Genomic DNA, 19097 nt, shown 5'->3' with positions numbered 1-19097 from the left:
TGAATGTAATTTAATAATTCATTCTTCTGATTCCAGATAATATCAACAGAGGAATAGAGGAAAACATGATACACACACTACCGAAAGAAGAGGGTACCTTACTGAAGATCATTGACCTTCAGATACAACATGGTCGCAAAATGGACTTCATTAAACTTCTAGCCAAGATAAACACTGAAGATATCCTGCGATCATACTGGGCAACAGAAAATATTGTTAAATATATATTGGACTATAAAATTAAAAATACTACAATTAAGGAAATGTTGGAACAAGGTTTGGTGATGGTAACTTTAATATACAAAACAAAGCAATGGATGGTACATAAGATTAAGAAAGTAACAATGTAACCAATGCAATATGTAAAACTAACTTAAAAAATAAAAATATAACTAACGAAAGTTTCTTATTTAAACTTTGTTTGGTATATTGGTACCATGCAAGTACAACATCCAACAATCGGATGTCAAATCAGAACTATATATCATCCGAGTATCCATTAACGGAAGTAAAAGTTTCCAAATTCCAATATCTAAAAACAATCAAATCCGTATAACCCACCTGCCCAAATTCACAAAACTCAATAAATGTCAGTCATCCGACATTATAATTATATTTAAACCAAAATTTTGAATTAAAAATTTTGGTAAGCGCGCAAAAAGTTCTCTTTTTTTTGGCTGCATATGACGCTGAGCGTCGCATCTTAGATGCTATTGCGGCCAAATAATAAATAAACATCAACATTTCGAGCAGGATACTACGACAGAACATAGTGGACATAATACTGCAGGAATGCCAAGTACAGGATGTTTCCAATGCAAGTAAACAAATTCTTGCCGGACCTTCTGGAATTCAGCACATACATGAACAAGGAGAGAAATCAATCAACAGAATTTTTAACAGCAGTGATGATGAAGTATTTGGGAGACTCGGCTACATGGAAGACAAACTTCCAGAATATGGAACCCCTAGGACCAGTTATTCTCCTGCACATCTTAAGGGGAAATATAGATCCAACATTAAAAGAAAACTTTGCTTCGAGAGTGATGAAGACAAAGGAAGAAAGAATGCAAGAAAGAAAACTAATTCTGGCCCGTCTGGAAAAGGAAAAACAAAACAGATTGGAACAGAACCAGATAGCGGAAGCGATGACAGTTGCAGAAACTATGAGCGAGACTTGGGAAACAGAAGAAGATCTCCAAGAAAACATCCAGGATCCCCAACAAAAACTAATGTTTGAAAAACAATCGGGAGACGACACAGCAACGAAACAAGAAGTAGACATTGACATTGAAAATTGGTGTACCGTAGAAATGATTTTGGAAGATATCCGAGCAGTTAACCATACCGCTCCATTTCATGGAATAAATATAAATCCGTTAGAATTAACAAAGGCACCGACATCAACAGATGCAAATAATACAACTTATACTGTAACCGGTATGCAACAGCCTGGAGGCAGTCTGTTCAACGAGGTCTCTCCAAGTTCGAGGAGTCACTTGCCAAGGAATCGGAGGCAAAGAGACAGAGAAGGAAAGCCGGTAACCAGGAAGACAGACCAGAATCGGACTTCGTTTGTGCTCGGTGTGGGATGGACTGCCACTCTCGGATTGGCCTCATCAGTCACACCAGACGCAGCACCAGGATTGACAACTAGGGCACAACTCCATAGTCTCCCGAGACTGAAGGATGCCTACTACTACTGTAACCGGTAGTATGAATGTAATTTAATAATTAATTCTTCTGATTCCAGATAATATCAACAGAGGAATAGAGGAAAACATGATACACACACTACCGAAAGAAGAGGGTACCTTACTGAAGATCATTGACCTTCAGATACAACATGGTCGCAAAACGGACTTCATTAAACTTCTAGCCAAGAAAAACACTGAAGATATCCTGCGATCATACTGGGCAACAGAAAATATTGTTAAATATATATTGGACTATAAAATTAAAAATACTACAATTAAGGAAATGTTGGAACAAGGTTTGGTGATGGTAACTTTAATATACAAAACAAAGCAATGGATGGTACATAAGATTAAGAAAGTAACAATGTAACCAATGCAATATGTAAAACTAACTTAAAAAATAAAAATATACCTAACGAAAGTTTCTTATTTAAACTATATTTGGTATATTGGTACCAGACAAGTACAACATCCAACAATCGGATGTCAAATCAGAACTATATATCATCCGAGTATCCATTAACGGAAGTAAGAGTTTCCAAATTCCAATATCCATAAACAATCAAATCTGTATAACCCACCCGCCCAAATTCACAAAACTCAATAAATGTCAGTCATCCGACATTGTAAGGGCGGGTGGGTAGGTATATTTAAACCAAAATTTTGAATTAAAAATTTTGGTAAGCGCGCTTTGTGCTCAAAAAGTTCTCTTTTTTTTGGCCGCATATGACGCTGAGCGTCGCATCTTAGATGCTATTGCTATAATACCAGTATATACATCAGTCAAAATACCCTTTATAAATAAATACAGAAGAAGAACTGGCTCATTTACAGATTACAATCTAACACTGGATTCAAAATTCATATGCGGATCATTCAGTAGCATATGCGCATATGACGCTTAGCATCGCATCTAAGATGCAACATGCACAGAAACGTATGCGCACCCCCCACCTGGAGGGGGGTTTTGGGGGCCGGTCCGGGCGTATATAAGAATGTCAACTGACTGACACTATTCAGTATATATATATATGGGGGGTACTGACTCTCCCCCCGTCAACAATAACAAACATATATATATATATATATATATATATATATATATATATATATATATATATATATATATATATATATATATATATATATATATATATATATATATATATATATATATATACACACATATATATATATATATGCGGAAAATCCACAGAGAAATATGAAATAAGGTGAACGTTTCGGCTTGTTAAAGCCTTTGTCAACACCAGACTGACTGAAGTCAGTCTGGTGTTGACAAAGGCTTTAACAAGCCGAAACGTTCACCTTATTTCATATTTCTCTGTGGATTTTCCGCATAAAATGATCAGTGTTTTGTGATCGTCAATTGCATATATATATATATATATATATACATGAGCCTATACTTGCATAAACCATAAGTGAAGATTAACAATCTTTGGACAACACCCACCAGTGGGACTCGAACCCAGAAAGCACAACTACCTTCCAGTAGCTGCCATAACTAGTACGCTTTAACCCACTACACCATCAGACCCTACAAAAGAAGTAGAGACTTCGAGATATATATACATCTCAAATATCTCCACTTCCCGAGGGCACCAGATAAGTGTGAGGTTAGTCTGCGTTTTTCATCAAGCCACTGTCAATGTGAGAGAACTCGTGTCCATGCTATAAGTTGGATGGACGCTTATATTTTACATGATATACATGTAAAATATTGTTGAAAACATCTTGATGACTTATTAAACCAAAATTATTTATTAGTCACAAGAAAGACAAAAACGCGAACTATATGTTAAACCTCTACCAGACAAATATTTTAAGTACAACCAAAGATATTTGTAGTTTTATAAAAGTGGCAGTTTTCATTGCTCGTTGAGCTCGAAAACCGCAGCATTCATCTCAGAGCCATGTCTATTTCACACAGATTCCTTAATAAACGTAAGAGTTTTATATGTCACAAGAAAGATATAAATATAAGCTTCATTCTAAATACCTTAACATGGGCATATTTAAATTTAAAGCGAAGATACGTGTACTTTTATAATAGCCGAGCTTTGACCCCGGACAGATTGATCGACTGAGCAACTCTCTCTGAGAACAATGTTTATTTCACGTGAATTCGTTAATAAACATATATGTTTTATATGTCTCAAGAAAGGCAGACATATAAGCTTCACTTTAAACACTTTACCATAGACATATTTAAAGTTCTAATGAAGATACATGTATTTTAAAAATTACGGAGCTCCCACCCCGTACAGACTGAACGACAGAGCAACTTTCTCTCAGATCAATGTTTATTTCACGTAAATTCGTTAATAAACACAAATGTTTTATATGCCTTAAGCAAGATAGAAATAAGAGCTTCATTTTAAATACATTACAATATACACATTTATAGCTCAAGTGAAGATACATATGTTTTTATAGTAGCGCTCAGTAGCTTGTCGGGCATGGAGTGCAGACGCCTACGCACTTGCCGATATATTGTATAATTAACAAAGATACGCTAATAAAACCTAAAATCTTATATGCCTCCAGAAAGACCGAGATATGAACATTATTATGATTGCACCAAATGAAATATATCATGTTCGAGAACAAAGATATATCAATTTTAAATTAAGTTTCGACTCTTGCTCGGGCGGGAGAGATGGGGGCGACTCTCGCCCCATCTATTGGAGATTCTGTCCACTAAAGACCCAAAGCAACTCAAACCCTCCTAGCATTATTTAAGTAATAAAGTAATATGGTATATTTACTCACTATAATGTGGGTGCTGAATGCAGAACATGAGAAAACATATATTTACTCTAAACTAATATAATATCATTATGAAATAAGTAAATAAGTAGCATCAAAGGAAGTCGACAGTCCAAGCGTCAATGTTGTGGAGCGACTTATCCAAGATATATCGTTGTTTGGAAAGTGTTGGCATATCCAGTTGTCGCACTTCTCTTCACAAATTATCACAAATTTAAATTATAATGTTAACAAGTAGAATACGTATTTTTAATAAAATCTAACATAACTAGCCAGAAGACATTTAACATTTATTAAAAAATATGTTTGGAAGTTAAATCGACTTCATAGGACAATAGTTTTGTTATATATACTCGTTATTCGTTGATATGCATTCGCTACTTAAACTACCATGTACTGTACTTATGTAAAATCTCCCATGTCTCTTCGCTCATCTCACCGAACCCTACAGGCTCTGTGATATATTGTTTAATTAATTAAGATTCACAAATAAAGCTTATAATTGTAAATGTTATAAAAAAGGCAGAGCTTAGTTTATTTCATTTATTATGCACCCCATACCCATCCTATGAGCGATAGTGGAGTGTTACAGAGTCACATAATGGGCTCAGGGACTGAGCCCCACAATTCATAAAGCCAAGCAAGTTATAATCTTGATAAGCTAGTTACAAAAGTCACTGCACATTGTCACATCCACAATTGGCTCGAGACTGACCACAAGTACAGTTTATAATTTAAGCAACTGACATATATGGAGGGCTAGTGTCACAATTGATATGTTTATCCTACGCATAACCCCCTCTCCCCCATCCAATGGGCAGCGGTGGATAGGTTACAATCAAGTCGTTTTTTGCGTTTTATTCAGAGATTAGATCTTATTGGGTGAGGAAAGATATTCATATTTAAAAGAAGGCTTCTTGGCTGATGCTCTCCATTGATGGAAAATATTCAACCTTTTGAAAATCAATGTTAGTTTGATCTAGATATTGTAATTAACGAAAGTATTTATGTCATCAGAAAGGTAGAAATATAGGCTGTATTTAAAATCCTTTGTCATAAATATAACTGAAGTGAAAACGAAGATATATGCGTTTTGATAGTTACTTGATGGCTAGCTCTGAGAGTGTGAAGCCCTGCACACCAGCCAATAAATTGTATAATTAGTTTCCATATATTTTAATTAATCTTAAAAGTCTATATGTCAGAAGAAAGGAAGATGTAGCCGTTAATGTGACAACATTTAAAAATATATATCTCTTAAGTTAAATAAATAATACCACGTTATCGCCGGTGTCCGGACACATGAAAACTACCTAGGTATCAGTATCCAGTCAGGCGGGGATCACAGGCTGCACAATAATGATAAATTATGTAATGCACTACTTGTGGTCCATCTCGAACCCATTTATGATGTGACGACTTATAGTGAATTTTGTAACTAGCTCATCAAGATTGTAACTTGCTTAGCTAAATGAATTGTGGGGTTCGGTCCATTCATTTTCTTTCTTTATTATGCACCCCATAATACACATCCCGTGGGCGGTGGTGTAATGGATTACAGAGGCACATTATCGGTTCAGAAACTGAACCCTCTAGTTCGTTTAGCTAAGCAAATAACAATCTTTTGACGGTAGTTACAAAATTTTTAATGTACACATACTTATGCATACATGTACATATTCATACGTATACATATATATATACATACACATACATATTTAATCACCCACACAAATACACACATCAGTAATCTTTTGTGTCACAAGTGATTCAACAAGAGGCTCACAACAGTCACTATACAAGGCACTTTACATCTATGAGGAGTCGCACAGTTACTTGTCTTGCTCCACACCCACCCAACTGGGCGGCAGCTTTACAGTTACCTGGTGTTATTCTTCACCTATATCTTTTTCTGGTTAATCTCTATTTACATTATGCAGTTCAGGTTTCGTCGCCATACTATAGTTTTTAGTTTAGTTAATTTATCACATAATGGGTTCAGGGACTGAACACACAATTTATTTATCTAAGCAAGTTACAATCTTGAGGAGCTAGCCACAAAATTCATACCACATCGTCACATCAATATGTGTTAGAGATCGACCACAAGTACAGTTTCTAAATTAAGCAAGTGCCATATGTGGAGAGCTAGTGTCATAATTGATATGTTTGTCCTGCACATTTCCACAGTAGTTTGCTTGGGTTCTTTTAATTATCTTAGATATCATTGAAGAGAACTTCCTAGGTACTATACTATATATATACTGGTAAGAAGTATAATAATCCTGAGAAATTGTGTAAATTATGTTGTACGAGTGCTTCCAGTTAAGTAACATAGTTCATTTGTGTGCGCGTGCTTGAAGAGGAAATGTTATCTACCCCCCCCCCCCCCCCCCATTGTAAATATATGTGGGTTTCAGACCATACGGCCGCGGCTTACCCTCTCCGCGGTCAAGGGTAAGAACACTGGACTGGATGTATATACCCAGTATTACAACCCAGCAAACACAAATCATCTAGAAAACGTTCGTCTATCTCTTCCCATAGGTGTGGGAATGATTTGCATTGAGAATGGTGCAGGAGAGCCTTTGAGAAACTTTTAATAAAAAAATCCAAACACAAAGGTTTTATAATAATTTGTTTTTCTACAACTATTTTGTTCCTAATGTATTACAAATAGTTTTTACATGTTTAAATATAAAATTTATGGTGTTTTTTGTAAAATTCATTAATAAATTGTGAATGATATTTATTGGCTCAGTGAAACGTTCAAAATCCATTTAGTTATAATATGATCAGAAAAAAGTAGTTTTCCAAATTTTCTAAAAATCGCTCTTTTTAACACAATTTGACTCCTTATGCATTCCACTAAACACTAATATCATGTTTAAATATATAATTTATGTATTATTCCCTAAGATAATTTATATAAGTTATAAAAGTTGCTGGAAAGTGGTGTGAAAGAATCTGAAAACCTTTTGTTGTCTTATATTGGCGTGTTCTTATTAACTATGTCTCAAGTGCACAGTTTATCAAACAAGAAGATTAACATCCGTCAACCCTTAAGATCTCATATGTTATCTTGCTGGTGCAAAATGGGTGAATCTTTAAGAACAGCTAGTATCTATATGACAAATGGTGTTTTCCCTAACTCAAACAATGTAGGGTTTATTATTCTACACATATTTCTAATGATTCTTAGATGTTTACATTCTCTGAAGTATAATTGTGAAGGCTGTCTCCATCACAAGTAAGAGTAAGAGTGATTGAGAGTGAGTAAGAGTAAGAGTGACTAGAAGTGAGTAAGAGTAAGAGTGACTGAAGGAGAGTAAGAGTGACAGAGTGTGTAAGAGTGAGTAAGAGTGAGTGAGAGTGTGTAAGAGTAAGAATGAATGAGTGTGTAAGAGTGAGTGAGAGTAAGAGTGATTGAGAGTGAGTATGAGAGTGGGTAAGAGTGAGTAGGAATAAGTAAATGTGAGTGAGAGTAGGAGGGAGTGAGAGTAAGAGGGAGTGAGAGTGAGTAAGAGTGAGTGAGAGTGAGTAAGAATGATTGAGAGTGAGTAAGAGTGACTGAAGGTGAGTGAGAGTGCCAGAGAGTGTGAGTAAGAGTGAGTGAGAGTGAGTAAAAGTAAGAGTGACAGTGAGTAAGGGTGAGTATGAGAGTAAGAGTGATTGAGAGTGAGAGTAAGAGTGATTGAGAGTAAGAGTGATTGAGAATGAGGGTAAGAGTGATTGAGAGTTAGAGTGAGAGTAAGAGTGATTGGGAGTAAGAGTGAAAATAAGAGTGATTGAGAGTAAGAGTAAGAATGAGAGTAAGAGTGATTGGGAGTAATAGTGAGAGTAAGAGTGATTGAGAGTAAGAGTGATTGAGAGTAAGAGTGATTGAGAGTAAGAGTGATTGAGAGTAAGAGTATGAGAGTAAGAGTGAGAGAGTGAGTATGAATGGGTAAGAGTGAGTAAGAGTGACAGAGTAAGAGTGACTGAGAGTAAGAGTGACTGAGAGTAAGAGTGACTGAGAGTGAGAGTAAGAGTGAGTATGAGAGTGAGTAAGGATGACTGAGAGTAAGAGTGAGTAATAGTGCATAAGAGTGATTGAGAGTAAGAGTGAGTTAAGAGTGTGAGGTGTGAGAGGGTATAGCTGGCCAGGGAGGCAGGATGTGTGGTCACAGATAGGCCTAGGCCTAGGCCTCGTGATCTCTAATGTTGGTTTTTATATATATGTTGGATTTTTTGTCCTGTTTCAAATTATAATTATTTAGCAGGAATGTAATAAGATATAGCACAGTATTAATGTGACAATAATATATGCATTATTTCCATGATAATCAAACTTGTTGTTCAAAGATAATATACAATCTTTGAAGGAAACTGAGCTGGCAACACTGGGCTGGTGGTGAGGCACACATGGTTAGTTGTGCTCAGACCTTCAGTGGTGAAGGGTGTGTCCTAGCTGGCCACCACCCGCCGCCACCTGCTACCGCCCGCCACCGCTCGCCACCGCCCGCCATCACCGCCACCACCACCCACCACCGCCGACCGCCACCACCCAACACAGCCGCCACCACCCATCACAGCCGCCGCCGCCTGCCACCGCCCACCACCACTACCGCCCGCCACCACCGCCACTGTCCGCCACCGCCAGACACAGCCGCCAGTGTCCGCCACCGCCACCACTGTCCGCCCGCCGCCACTGTCCACCACCGCCACCACTGTCCACCACCGCCGCCACTGTCCACCACCGCCGCCACTGTCCGCCCGCCAGCACTATCCGCCACCGCCGCCACTGTCCACCACCGCCGCCACTGTCCACCCGCCGCCACTGTCCGCCCACCGCCACTGTCCAACACCGCCGTCACTGTTCGCCACTGTCCGCTCGCCGCCACTATCCGCCACCGCCGCCACTGTCCACCACCGCCGCCACTGTCCACCACCGCCGCCACTGTCCACCACCGCCGCCACTGTCCACCACCGCCGCCACTGTCCGCCACAGCCACCACTGTCCACCGTACAGCCTCCCCTCTCTCCGTTCCCCTCCTCTCTTCTTCTCTGTCTCACTCTCTTCTTGTTCTGTCTCTATTTTTCTTGTTCTCTCTCTCTTCTTTTCACACTCTTCTCTCTCCCTCTCTCTTCCTCTTCTCTCTCTCTTACATTACCTATCTGCATGTCTCTTCTTCTCTCACTCTCTCCTCTTCTCTCTCTCACTCTCTCTTCTTTTCTCTCTCTCTCTACTCTCCTCTCTCTCTCTCTCTCTCTCTCTCTCTCTCTCTCTCTCTCTCTCTCTCTCTCTCTCTCTCTCTCTCTCTCTCTCTCTCTCTCTCTCTCTCTCTCTCTCTCCATCTATCTTCTCTCTCTCTCTCTCTCTCTCCTCTCTCCTCTCTCTCTCTCTCCATCTATCTTCTCTCTCTCTCTCTCTCCATCTATCTTCTCTCTCTCTCTCTCTCTCTCTCTCTCTCTCTCTCTCTCTCTCTCTCTCTCTCTCTCTCTCTCTCTCTCTCTCTCTCTCTCTCTCTCTCTCTCTCTCTCTCTCTCTCTCTCTCTCTGTATATATATATATATATATATATATATATATATATATATATATATATATATTATTTATATATATATATATTATTTATATATATATATTATATATATATATATATATTATTTATATATATATATATATATATATATATATATTATATATTTATATATATATATATATATATATATATTATTAAATATGACCGAAAAAGTAAGATTAATAATTCTAACACGAATTTTCTCATTCTTTCGTACATTACGCTTCACTGTTGGAGGTAAATCAAAAATCAATTCTCCAAAATTCATTTTTATTTCTAGTCTGACGCGACACGGGCGCGTTTCGTAAAACTGATTACATTTTCAAAGACTTTAGTTCACAAATACACAACTGAATAGAACTTACGTATCTCCGATTTTATATCTACATTTGAGTGAGGTGGAAGGGGTGATGTGGCATTAACACAAGACAGAACAAAATGTGGTATTAATAGGGTATTAATTTATCAACACAAGACAGAACAAGGGTATTAATAGGGTATTAATTTCATCAACACAAGACAGAACACGAAACAATGGATATTGAATAGAAGTGTTTGTAGAAAGCCTATTGGTCCATATTTCTTGATCCTTCTATATTGGAGCGGAGTCTTGAGGTGGGTAGAATATAGTTGTGCAATAATTGGCTGTTGATTGCTGGTGTTGACTTCTTGATGTGTAGTGCCTCGCAAACGTCAAGCCGCCTGCTGTCGCTGTATCTATCGATGATTTCTGTGTTGTTTACTAGGATTTGTTTGGTGATGGTTTGGTTGTGGGAAGAGATTATATGTTCCTTAATGGAGCCCTGTTGCTTATGCATCGTTAAACGCCTAGAAAGAGATGTTGTTGTCTTGCCTATATACTGGGTTTTTTGGAGCTTACAGTCCCCAAGTGGGCATTTGAAGGCATAGACGACGTTAGTCTCTTTTAAAGCGTTCTGTTTTGTGTCTGGAGAGTTTCTCATGAGTAGGCTGGCCGTTTTTCTGGTTTTATAGTAAATCGTCAGTTGTATCCTCTGATTTTTGTCTGTAGGGATAACGTTTCTATTAACAATATCTTTCAGGACCCTTTCCTCCGTTTTATGAGCTGTGGAAAAGAAGTTCCTGTAAAATAGTCTAATAGGGGGTATAGGTGTTGTGTTAGTTGTCTCTTCAGAGGTTGCATGGCTTTTCACTTTCCTTCTTATGATGTCTTCGACGAAACCATTGGAGAAGCCGTTATTGACTAGGACCTGCCTTACCCTACAGAGTTCTTCGTCGAGTTTACAGGACAATCGGACTCACATGTCTTAACGTATCTTTTCATTTTGTCATTTGATTATTCTTATTATTTTGATTGATTGATTTTATGTTCCAATTTGTATGTCCATTCTATTCATGTTTTGCTTTTCTAACGTAATTAAAATCTCATTGTTAAATTTACTTGTGTTTTGTGTGTCTTCCCATTACCTTACCACAGACGAAGTTCCAGATTTTCTCTTTTTTGTTTCTGTATGTGACGAGGCCATACCCCTAGCTTTTGAAACAGCTGAACACCAACGCGTTACCGTCACAATGTATATATGTATACGTATGAATATGTACATGTATGCATAAGTATGTGTACATTAATAATTTTGTAACTAGCGTCAAAAGATTGTTATTTGCTTAGCTAAACGAACAAGAGGGTTCAGTTCCTGAACCGATTATGTGCCTCTGTAATCCTTTACACCACCGCCCACGGGATGTGTATTATGGGGTGCTTAATAAAGAAAGAAAATGAATGGACCGAACCCCACAATTCATTTAGCTAAGCAAGTTACAATCTTGATGAGCTAGTTACAAAATTCACTATAAGTCGTCACATCATAAATGGGTTCGAGATGGACCACAAGTAGTGCATTACATAATTTATCAGTATTGTGCAGCCTGTGATCCCCGCCTGGCTGGATACTGATATTTATGACAAAGGATTTTAAATACAGCCTATATTTCTACCTTTCTGATGACATAAATACTTTCGTTAATTACAATATCTAGATCAAACTAACATCGATTTTCAAAGGGTTGTATATTTTCCATCAATGGAGAGCATCAGCCAAGAAGCCTTCTTTAAAATATGAATATCTTTCCTCACCCAATAAGATCTAATCTCTGAATAAACCGCAAAAAACGACTTGATTGTAACCTATCCACCGCTGCCCATTGGATGGGGAAGAGGGGGTTATGCGTAGGATAAACATATCAATTGTGACACTAGCCCTCCATATATGTCAGTTGCTTAAATTATAAACTGTACTTGTGGTCGGTCTCGAGCCCATTGTTGAGGTGACAATGTGCACTGACTTTTGTAACTAGCTTATCAAGATTATAACTTGCTTGGCTATATGAATTGTGGGGCTCAGTCCCTGAGCCCATTATGTGCCTCTGTAACACTCCACAATCTCTCATAGGATGGGTATGGGGTGCATAATAAATGAACTAAACTAAGCTCTGCCTTTTTTATAACATTTACAATTATAAGCTTTATTTGTGAATCTTAATTAATTAAACAATATATCACAGAGCCTGTAGGGTTCGGTAAGATGAGCGAAGGGACATGGGAGATTTTACATAAGTACAGTACATGGTAGTTTAAGTAGCGAACGCATGTCAACGCATAACGAGTATATATAACAAAACTATTGTCCTATGAAGTGGATTTAACTTCCAAACATATATTTTTTAATAAATGTTAAATGTTTTCTGGCTAGTTATGTTAGATTTTATTAAAAATACGTATTCTACTTGTTAACAATTATAATTTAAATTTGTGATAATTTGTGCAGAGAAGTGCGACAACTGGATATGCCAACAAACACTTTCCAAACAACGCTATATCTTGGATAAGTCGCTCCACAACATGTACGCTTGGACCGTCGACTTCTTTTGATGCTACTTATTTCATAATGAAATTATATTAGTTTAGAGTAAATATATGTTTTCTCATGTTCTGCATTCAGCACCCACATTATAGTGAGTAAATATACCATATTACTTCATTACTTAAATAATGCTAGGAGGGTTTGAGTAGCTTTGGGTCTTTAGTGGACAGAATCTCCAATAGATGGGGCGAGAGTCGCCCCCATCTCTCTCGCCCGAGCAAGAGTCGAAACTTAATTTAAAATTGATATATCTTTGTTCTCGAACATGATATATTTCATTTGGTGCAATCATAATAATGTTCATATCTCGGTCTTTCTGGAGGCATATAAGATTTTAGGCTTTATTAGCATATCTTTGTTAATTATACAATATATAACTAACATTAGCAAACCAAAGTATATTATAAAAGTATATTATACAATATACAAATATTATACAAATATATACAATATACAAATATATACAATATACAAAAGTATATTATACAATATAATTAACTAACATTAGCAAACCACCTCTAGAGACAAGGGAGTTAAGCTTTAGGCTGCACAATGAAACTGCTATAAACAATTTTATAACTGCCGCTGATAATGTCAACTGGGAGTCCGAGTTAGGTAACATAGGGGACATCAACCTAGCAGTGCAATCTTTTCTTCAAACAACTCTTAGCCTTTATAACACCCACTGTCCTATGCTTACAAAACAAGTCACAAGCAAAAGACTTAACAATCCTTGGCTTACAAAGGGAATACTTAAATCCATTAACAAAAAACACGACCTTGAGAAGAAGTATAGGCTAGGAACAGTCTCCAAAGAATTCTCAAAGAATTACTCGTTATTGCTATCTAAAATAATTAGACGAGCCAAAACTAAATACTATGAAGATAAATTTACCCAAATAAAGAGCAACATTAAAAAAACTTGGAGCACAATTTCACAAATATTGGGATCAAAGAAGATTTTAAATAACAAGCCAACACTCCTTTCCAATAACGCTGGTCAGCTTTCAGCCTCTGATTCTGATATTGAGTTCAATAGGTTCTTCTCTTCCATTGGGTCATCCCTTGCAAATGATATTCCATCTTCCTGTACTGATGTTAAGGACTATCTTACAGGTAACTATCCACAGTCTCTGTACCTAAAGCCTACTAGTTCCACTGATGTCAATGAAATAATCCTTTCTCTTAAAACCAAGTCAAGTGCCCTCGAGGAGATACCAACTTTAATTTACAAAAAAGCCTCCAGATCTCTAGCCCCTGCTATTGCTTTGCTCTTCAACAAGTCACTTGAACTCCAAACCTTTCCTGACATTCTAAAAAAGCAAGAGTAACCCCTGTCCACAAATGTGGTGATCTCACAGATGTTAACAACTACAGACCTATATCAGTCCTGCCTAACTTGTCAAAAATATTCGAAAAACTAATCTACAAGCAGCTTTACTCTTTTCTAGCCAAACACAATATACTTAGCTCTTGTCAATATGGCTTCAGACCCAAAAAAAAGCACTAACGATGCACTTATTAGTATGATTAACTTAATTCACGCAGCTCTTGATAAAAAGGAGTTTCCTGTTGGGTTATTTGTGGACCTGCGTAAGGCTTTTGACACTGTCAACCATCAAAACCTTCTTCTTAAATTACATCATTATGGAGTCAGAGGACACTCACTGCAATACCTCAAATCTTATCTTACTGACAGGCTCCAGTATGTTTCTGTGAATAATACAATTTCTCCCACCCTACCCATCAACATTGGTGTTCCTCAGGGCAGCATACTTGGCCCTCTCCTCTTTCTCATCTACATTAATGACCTTCTAAATGCCTCCCAACACCTCAAACCAATTCTATTTGCTGACGACACAACCTTCATTTACTCTAGTCCTGACCCCCTTGCTCTAAATGCCACAGTAAATACTGAGCTAGAGAAAGTCCATCTTTGGCTAACTGCCAACAAAATCACCCTTAACATTGACAAAACGTTTTATATTCTGTTTGGCAATAAATCCTCTAATCAGATAAATCTCAAAATAAACAATACCCAAATTTGTAACAAATTAGATGGCAAATTCCTTGGCGTTCTCATCGACCACAAGCTGAATTTCCAGGGTCACATTCTAAATATATCAAAAAAAGTTTCAAAAACTGTTGGCATTCTTTCTGGGATCAGATATTATGTACCCCGCCCTACCCTGGTTACTCTCTATTACTCCCTCATCTATCCATACCTCAACTATGGTATTTGTGCTTGGGGTTCTACTACCCAAAATCATTTACGTCCTCTTATTACCCAACACAAAGCTGCTATTAGGACAATATCCAGCTCTGGCCCCAGACATCACTCGGTACCCTTACTCAAATCTCTGAATATGTTAGATATTAAGTCACTGCACATTCTCTCTTGTGTATTATACATATATAAAACGCTGAACTGTAATGCCAATCCTGACCTCAAAAGCTTCATTGAAGGTTGTAACAGAACCCATGAGCACCACACCAGAAATAAATACAGTTTTGATATTCCTAGAGTACGACTTAATCAAACTAGAAATGCTCTACAAATCAAGGGACCCAGAATGTGGAATGACCTTCCCAACCATGTTAAAGACTGTACCTCTCTCAACCAGTTTAAGATAAAAACTAAACAATACCTAATAAATTCCCTGTAACCTACCTCACTCCTCTATTGTCAACCCATGTCTGTAATTTTGTTTTTTTTGGTTAATCACCACTGTTTGTCAACCTATTGTATTTGTGCTGCTTTTTCAGTCATGTTCCCCCTTTTTTTTTATTATCTGTATTTGTATTTGTTCTCAACACTTTTTATTCTTTATGCTCAATTAGTATTAAGTTCTAGATATTAATGTTTTTCTTGCCCGAAACGCATTGCGTAATAGTGGCTTTAGGCATTGTATGTACTAGCTCTATCTATATATCAATCCTTAATGTAACATCACTTGTATGTAAGTATGTACCTTACCTGAATAAACATATTTATTTATTTATTTATTTTATATCAGCAAGTGCGTAGGCGTCTGCGCTCCATGCCCGACAAGCTACTGAGCGCTACTATAAAAACATATGTATCTTCACTTGAGCTATAAATATGTATATTGTAATGTATTTAAAATGAAGCTCTTATTTCTATCTTGCTTAAGACATATAAAACATTTGTGTTTATTAACGAATTTACGTGAAATAAACATTGATCTGAGAGAGAGTTGCTCTGTCGTTCAGTCTGTACGGGGTGGGAGCTCCGTAATTTTTAAAATACATGTATCTTCATTAGAACTTTAAATATGTCTATGGTAAAGTGTTTAAAGTGAAGCTTATATGTCTGCCTTTCTTGAGACATATAAAACATATATGTTTATTAACGAATTCACGTGAAATAAACATTGTTCTGAGAGAGAGTTCCTCAGTCGATCAATCTGTCCGGGGTCAAAGCTCGGCTATTATAAAAGTACACATATATCTTCGCTTTAAATTTAAATATGCCCATGGTAATATTAAGGAACGTTTATTAAGGAATCTGTGTGAAATAGGCATGGCTCTGAGATGAATGCTGCGGTTTTCGAGCTCGACGAGCAATGAAAACTGCCACTTTTATAAAACTACAAATATCTTCGGTTTTACTTAAAATATTTGTCTGGTAGAGGTTTAACATATAGTTCGCGTTTTTGTCTTTCTTGTGACTAATAAATAATTTTGGTTTAATAAGTCATCAAGATATTTTCAACAATATTTTACATGTATATCATGTGAACAATGTATTTCAACAATACAATACAACAAATACACACATTGGTACATTAATGCAAAGGCACTATACTATATACATACATATATATATATATATATATATATATATATATATATATATATATATATATATATATATATATATATATATATATATATATATATATATATATATATATTAGTATATTTTGGTAGCAGTCTTTCCTGTAGACATATATTATTAAATATGACCGAAAAAGTAAGATTAATAATTCTAACACGAATTTTCTCAATCTTTCGTACATTACGCTTCACTGTTGGAGGTAAATCAAAAATCACTTCTCCAAAATTCATTTTTATTTCTAGTCTGACGCGACACGGGCGCATTTCGTAAAACTTATTACATTTTCAAAGACTTCACAAATACACAACTGATTAGAACGTATCTCTGATTTTATATCTACATTTGAGTGAGGTGGGAAGGGTGATGTGGCATTAACACAAGACAGAACAGGAGGGGATATTAATAGGGTATTAAAAGTATCAACACAAGACAGAACAGAAACAATGGGTATTGAATAGAAGTATTTGTAGAAAGCCTATTGGTCCATATTTCTTGATGCTTCTATATTGGAGCGGAGTCTTGAGGTGGGTAGAATATAGTTGTGCAATAATTGGCTGTTGATTGCTGGTGTTGACTTCTTGATGTGTAGTGCCTCGCAAACGTCAAGCCGCCTGCTATCGCTGTATCTATCGATGATTTCTGTGTTGTTTACTAGGATTTCTCTGGCGATGGTTTGGTTATGGGAAGAGATTATATGTTCCTTAATGGAGCCCTGTTGCTTATGCATCGTTAAACGTCTAGAAAGAGATGTTGTTGTCTTGCCTATATACTGGGTTTTTTGGAGCTTACAGTCCCCAAGTGGGCATTTGAAGGCATAGACGACATTAGTCTCTTTTAAAGCGTTCTGTTTTGTGTCTGGAGAGTTTCTCATGAGTAGGCTGGCCGTTTTTCTGGTTTTATAGTAAATCGTCAGTTGTATCCTCTGATTTTTTTCTGTCGGGATAACGTTTCTATTAACAATATCTTTCAGGACCCTTTCCTCCGTTTTATGAGCTGTGGAAAAGAAGTTCCTGTAAAATAGTCTAATAGGGGGTATAGGTGTTGTGTTAGTTGTCTCTTCAGAGGTTGCATGGCTTTTCACTTTCCTTCTTATGATGTCTTCGATGAAACCATTGGAGAAGCCGTTATTGACTAGGACCTGCCTTACCCTACAGAGTTCTTCGTCGACTTGCTTCCATTCTGAGCTGTGGCTGAGAGCACGGTCGACGTATGCGTTAACAACACTCCTCTTGTACCTGTCAGGGCAGTCGCTGTTGGCATTTAGGCACATTCCTATGTTTGTTTCCTTAGTGTAGGTTTCCTTAGTCTACACTGAGGAAATAATTGACAATAATATTGTCAATTAAGCCCTGATGCTAAGAAAATAGTTAGAGGGATAGAAGCCCTAAACCAGAAAATAATAAATACAGAATATGCGGTCATATTCAATGAAACATGTTTGAAAGAAAACCTGCTGCCAGTATACACCAATATAAACCCACATGACCCAGCAGTCCGCAATACAGAGTTTACCTATAGGTATAGGCAAGAGCTCATTCGGCATCAACTAAACAAGAAGAAAGAAGCCCTCCTAACCTTTATAGAGCAGGCGGAGCATCTGTTAAACAAATGTACCCAGTACGACATCCCTATCCAACTCAAGCAAACCATCAACAGTGAACTATTCAACCTGAAACAACAACATAAAACTCGTGTAGAAACAAAGACACTCCGTAAGTTAACATCCCTAAACGGTGGACAGCTAAAAATCCCTCGTCCTAAAGATGGCTACTTTAACCTGACTTCTTATGATCTTACCCAGGACCAACGAGACCTCTTAAATCTTGGTCTAAATTGTCAATTCTTATCTAAACCAAAGATGCATCAAAAACGCCTGGAAATCGAAATGCTTCTGGACGATATCCATAAGCTAGAAGACAACAAAAAAGTCACCACCACTGACACACTTCAAGCTAAACTACTTGCAGAAGCAGGGAAAAAACGAGGAACATATTCATCTACAATCTTAACCCCACGACTCAAAGAAGCAGCGAAACAACTAAAAAATCTAAAAGACGTAACAATAAGAAAAGCCGACAAAACAGCAGCATATGTATTGATTCCTACCCATGAATACATGAACAAAATTAGCGACATCCTAAGTGACGACTCCAAATTTCAACGAATCACGAGGAACCCCGTAGAAGACCTTAAGCGGAAAGTAAACAAAACAATTACAGCAATCAACGCAAAGAAAGGTAGTGTGCATTTCAATAAACTTCAAGGCGACTATGGCTTAGGATAT

This window comes from Procambarus clarkii, chromosome 1, assembly GCF_040958095.1.
Source record: "Procambarus clarkii isolate CNS0578487 chromosome 1, FALCON_Pclarkii_2.0, whole genome shotgun sequence".
In the NCBI taxonomy this organism is placed as follows: Eukaryota; Metazoa; Arthropoda; class Malacostraca; order Decapoda; family Cambaridae; genus Procambarus; species Procambarus clarkii.
This window is presented reverse-complemented; position numbering follows the sequence as displayed.